The sequence below is a fragment of the Heteronotia binoei genome, chromosome 9, assembly GCF_032191835.1.
Source record: "Heteronotia binoei isolate CCM8104 ecotype False Entrance Well chromosome 9, APGP_CSIRO_Hbin_v1, whole genome shotgun sequence".
Lineage (NCBI taxonomy): Eukaryota > Metazoa > Chordata > Lepidosauria > Squamata > Gekkonidae > Heteronotia > Heteronotia binoei.
The window spans coordinates 38664191-38670596 of NC_083231.1; positions in this window are offsets into that span (position 1 = coordinate 38664191).

Sequence of the window (6406 nt, forward strand, 5' to 3'; positions counted from 1 at the left end):
CAGCTATTCTTCATTAGATCATATGGCAGATTCTTACAATGATTCTCTCTACTATCAAATAAGTAGACTTTAGCAGACATTACACATAGACCTTCATTGGGACATGCTCTATCTGATGGAGTTCAATAATTGTTTCTGATTTTATTATAGCTCTATTTGTATAAACCATGAGCCTACCAGGGATTGGCATGAACCAGGAAAAGTCCCCACAAACCAGTCCACAAACTGAACTAAAATAGTCTCACACAATCAAAACTGGTTTGTTACCTTTATAATGTGGGAAAATGGCCCCCATAAAGTTATAGGTTGCAAACTTGAAGGGGATCTCCAACTGACTCTCTTCTACCTACTCACTAAGTTTGGTAAAGATTGGCCTTAGGTAGTCCAAGTTACACCCCACCCCCCGCCCTGCCCAATTGTGCTCCATGAAAGTGCTTTTGGGAAAATGTTCACACAGCATCAGGACTGTATACGATGGAATCTGTGCAAGCTAGAGAAATCAAACAGAGGGCCTCTCTGGGATGGCCAATCCCCCTACTCCCCCAGGCTCAGGAATCACCCACATTCAAAACCCACAGCAGAGAGACAAACTCACCAAAGCCCACAGCAGAGAGACAGATGATGAAAAAAAGGAGGGGTGGTGTGTGTGACAGACTGCACTCTTAAAAGTTTAGAAGTGCTGTTCAAACAGGTAAAGGATTTTGAAGGGTTAATTCCTCACAGAGCTAGAAAGCCTTGAGAGAGTTGCTTCAAACAGCAATGTTGCTGGAAATAAACACAACACGCTAACATCACATTGAAATGATGTCAGCATGCTGGGGACGTCATGCAGCAATGCTCTTGTTTGGGGGCAAAACTATGATTTGAGGCTGATTTTACAATAGAATTTTGCTCCAAAACCAGAGTGTTGCTATGCACCATACAAGGCATGTTGATGTCACTTCTTTGTGATGTCAGGGTATCATGGCACTCCACCCCACTCCCAGAAACTTCTCTCCCACCTCCCACTGGTACAGCATTTGGACCTGGCAGCCCTACACACACAATTAACAGCAGATTGTGTATTCAGTGAAGAACCATATTGTTTACACAAGAAACCTACATAACACATAAATTAAGAATTTTCTTAGAAAGTTACATCCTTCTGATTCCATTTATTTCCCCTACCCTTAACTCATCTATAATTTATTGCATAGACATTTACTAAAATCTCAAGCATCTTATAACTCCTACAGGTATGAATTTTATACTACAAGAAGAATATTATTCATAAATTAATGAGTCTATTAATAACCCCAGTTTTATTACAGAGCATTTTCAGAGCATACCATAACATATTAAGCATCAAAATAAAGACTTCATGGATGAAAAGGCACATAACGTAAATAATTCCAAACTGTTCTTTCTTCCATTCACACAGTTTTATTCGACAAAGGGAGATAAACTAATTTTCCCCTGCATTAAAGGGATAATTAGCCTGCAAATAATGATCTTTAAGTTGGGTTTGAGAATAAGGCACTTTTGCTTTGCCTTTATATGCAGAACTGGGCAGGGACCAGTAAGGCAACAGGAGGTACCAGGCATGGGAATGGCTGTCACCCCAATCACATTTAGTTCAAGGACACTAGTTGGTTTCTTTGTTTCAGTTTCGGTATAAAGTAGTACCCTCCCCACTTGAGTTGCCAACCTTGAAACACTTTCTCACAGCATCTCACTCTAGAGTAGACCTAGTCAGTACCACTCATTTAAAATCCTGCTTGAGCAAGTGTCCTCTCAGATAGGGCCAGGCCTGCCTCCTCCCTTACAATCAGCTGCAGATCTTTACATTTCTCTAGGACATTACCTTCACTATTTGGTGAAGTCAAGACAACTAGTTCTGTCCAGGCAGGTAAAACAACTCTGTCCAATGGGCTAGCCCTTTCCTTCAAATCCTAGTGTAGGCTGCTATCTCCTGTCCTTGCTGTTGGCCTGATAGACTAACTGGATGCTAGGCAGTGTACTGTCCAGGGTGGGCACCAGAGTCCCTCTTAACTAACAGTGTTATATTTCCCACTTTTCTTAATAACTATTTGTAAATTAGTGTGCCTCCCAGCTGTGCACACTTCCCAAATGGGTCTTGTTGCTAAACAAGACCCACATGCCTGGTTTAAACAATAATGGTTCCAGATTTTGTCCAATTGCCAGATAATTAATCATCGCTATTTCTCTTGTAAAATAGTCATTTGAGGTAGAATTATTGCTTTGACAGTTTGTATTTCAGAACTACCAGGCAGTTTCAAAAAGACAAGCAAATTTCTAAACCAGCTTCCTAAAACACGGGGATAGTATTTATCATGATCCACTGTGCCACAGTCAGTTGGTTTTGTGAACATTGTATCTCAAAATGCTTTTCAGTAAAATTACATAAGGCACGATGTGTTTTATTGTAAAGAAATTTGCATAAAACTCATTTTAGGGCTTCCTCTGTAATCGAACAAATCAACTTATCAGAGCACTGTTTGAACAAGAAAATCTTATTTTTTAAAAGAAGGCTGCCTCTAATTGTCTTCATTTTTCTCCCTAAAGATCTACCAAAAAGAGATAAATGAATAAACAGCAATGATTCATTTAGTTGATAAATTCACCATTTCTGTCTACTCAATTTGTCAAAGCACAATTTGAGAAATAGTCACATGTATTCAATATTAAACATTATCCTTGAGTTTTGCCCATGTCAAAAAATTAGAATTGGTTCATGGTGAATATTGTTGGTCATGTGTTGCGTCATTATCTAATTGAATGACAAAATATTCTCTCAGTGGGGCCTCTATGAGCTGACTACAGAGTCCCTTTCCTCAAATGGAAACCCACAAGGTGTTTGTGTGGAAACTCTTATGAGACAGCAGAGGTACTACAGTTTAAGCTTCTTTCTGCTATGAACATGATCTTGGAGAATTGTGCCCCACATTATATATAAGATTATTATGATGCCTGCCTCACCTCCAATGAGCAGTAGTCATTATTATTCAAAAACAAAGCATAGGCTTTAGATTGTTATTGACTAAACAGTTCTTTCAGCGTATCTGAAGAGCAAGGACCATCTTAATATGTAAATATAACCTCAATGAGTAGGAAAAGTAACACTTGCCTAGGACTGAAGATTGCTCATGATGCTGAAAGCTAATATAAGTATGTACAGTCAATCAATATTTGTACCAAGCAACATGGAAGCGTCCTCATTAAGCTTCTATGTGTAGTTCAGAGACACAAACTTCAAAGTGGCAAACATGTCTTTAAAGTTTTTTATATATTTTCACTGAAAACTTCTGAAAAATAGTATGGTACTACTTTAAAAATGCTTATATGCTGTTGGGGTTAAGCCTGTCTCCTGTACCTTGCCACCTTTCCCCATATGGAATAGGAAAGGAAAACATTAGCTCAACACATTTGCTCTTGAATATGAATGATAAACAAGACACAACTATCTAAAATATTTATGTTAGGCAGAATCTTGTTTAATATTACCTTCCCTATTCAAAGAGAATTACTACATGATGTCTTTTTTCTTTTTTAAAAAAAATCTAGCCTGTTAAAATATGGTATTAAGAAAAATAACACCTGTGGAACATTAACTTTTAGAGAATGACTAAAATGCGAACAGTAGAAGTATATTGCTGCAGTCCCAGTGCCTGTGGGGGGGGGGGCAGCAAAGGTGAGGATCTTACAACCATTAACTCAATCACACACAACGCTGGATAAAATGTGAAATAAAATAGCCACAACTTTTATTGGTTACAGCTGTAAGAAGCCTAGATGCAGTACGGGTCCACTGGATTCTGACATTGACTGACCTGTCTGCCAGTCAATGTACCTTTCCCACCCCAGCCTACATGGGATGGCAGACTGCTGGATTCCACAATGACAATTGCCACTATGTGGTCTCCCCTGCCACTTGAGTGTGAGGGCAACTCATTGGCAGCCCCCAAGCTGTGCATGCTCCCTGAAAGCTTTCATCCTAAAGGGATATCCACATGCAGGAAAAATGGGCATGCAGGCTGGTTTTCCAAAAATGGATCTAGCCCCATGCTGATATCACCACAAGAGCTGATCCTCCCACCTGACTTCTGCCAGTGTTCCTACAGCTGTAACCAACTCTGCAGGCCATACCTAGCCCCATGTAGCCAGATGTCCATCCCCCATAAAGACAAGTGAACACCGCCAGGCTGAAATAATGCATCCAACCAATGAGGGATGTCTGGGTATCGCATCCAGAGGACCCCCATGGCTTCCAAGATCTTTCCCAGTCTGTTGGTCATTTGGTCCCATACCAAGAGTGTGACTCCAGGCTTTCTGACCAAAGGAAGAGCACTGCTCCAGCCTGTCTGACTGGAGGAAGATTGTTGTTGGGATTTATACCCATAATGTCCTCAAATCCACCCCGATATGGAAAGTGACCACCCATATGGTATCACAGGTCATTCTAGTCCAGTTATTATCACCAACGCATCTTCCTACAATGATAGACTGCCAGCAATAATGCACCCCATCACATTCCCCTTGTGCCTGGTGATTTGCAGTGCCTCCTACAGGCCAAGGTCCCTGTCTCATCTTGGTGAAGTTGCATAAATTCCAGTCCAGTGCACAGTGCTGTGCTTGCAAATCTATGCAGCTTTGTGCTGCCTCCCTGGAACTGAATAAGACATCAAACCACCAGCAGCCAGGTCTTCCTGATCATACCCGTCCAATTGTATCACCAATAGGATCAGGGCCAGGGTCACTTCCTGTGATAATGAGCCATCAGCAGTAATGTGCCCAGTCTCAATCCCCTTGTGCCAACCAGGTTGATTTGCAGCACCTCCTATGTCCCTGTCCCATCCTGGTGTAAGTGTAAATACTAGCCCAGTGCACTGTGCTGTGCTTATAGATCCATACTACTTTGTGTTGCCTCCTTGGCACTAAATATGGCATTGCTAATAGTCAGCCACCATGAGTAGCCTGATATAAATCCTGTATACCTTGGAGTGGATACATGTTGGCTGTAGCTCCAACCTGGTGGCTGCAGTTGCCACCCCAATATGAAAGGAATGGGGGCCCAAATTCCCAGCATCTGTATGCCCGCCCTCAAGGCCTCTGCAAAGTGATATAACTGAAGAGCCATTCCTGTGAATGCAGAGGAGACCTGGTTTGTGGGGCTACATCACTAGATTGTTTCCACAGCCTGCCCCAGGCATGGGCCTCCCTCCACCAAAGGACCCAGCATCTGATGAACCTCTCCTTGCCTGCTGGTCAGCCTTAGACCTCTTACACCTGCCACACTGATCAAAACATTGATGCCCCCCAGGGGATGATTGGCTATATCCAATATAAGCTTTACCACTACTTCACCAACCCTCAATGCTCCAAAAAAAGCCAATGTGAGTGCCTTTCCAACCTTCCACCACCCTGTGAGCCAGGAAGCTGTTGTTCAGGTTGGTGTAGCTGTGGGGATTGCTAAAGAATGAAATGGTAGCCATGTGCTCCTATATGGTTCTGGTCTCATAAGTGAGATATGTACTGGTGGACCCGCTCATCCAACACTAGTCAGGCCCAGCACCTGATAAGAAAGCCAAGAAGGCTGCAGCCACTGCAATGGTAGCAAGGAGAACTGGCCAGGCAGTGCAGCATGCATTTTCCTTTTGGTGGCCCTCTCCCTCTGCTCCCCCAGGCTCAGGTCGGGTCCAATCATAGGTCCACCTGAGGGCCAGGTTTTCCTACTGCTGCTGCCACCTAGCCCCCAAGCTGCCTGCACAGCCTCTCTTGCCTTGCAGGATGTGGCTAGCCATGGCTGCTATCAGCCTCACTGGCTGTCTCTATTGTGTAGGACCACAAATGGGACCTGTGGGTAAGTCAGGGGCCCCACTTCTGAAAATGATATATTTGTATGTTCCCCTCATATCCCTGCCCCCCATTCGAGTACCATATGCCAGCCATCAGCTGGACATTCCACCTTAACATTTCCCCATACAACATTGTCCTAATCTGAAGCAGCCCAATGATCAAAGTTGCCATTGCACCAATAGGGGAAATACAAAATCTTATTGTCTGTACAGTTTTCTGCAGCTCTACAGGGCCATTTTAGGTTAGGACTCCATTTTATATCACATCATGATTCCAAACCAAACTAGGCTCCTGAAAAGCTGATTTCATAAATGGTACTACCAACTTTAAAAACCAAACACTTGGGGACTCCATGCATCACCATCTAGTTAAGCCTGGCCTTGAGCTGTTTAAGGATGCAATGTTATCAGTCAAGGTTTCAAAAAGAAGTAAGGGAAAGAAGTCATTGTTAAGACTGCCAGCTGTCTTCTTTCAAGAGTTTCTGTTTTTACAAGAGGAATGGTTAGAGGAATTTCTCATTTTCCAGATGATAGCAGTCCATAGAGTACAA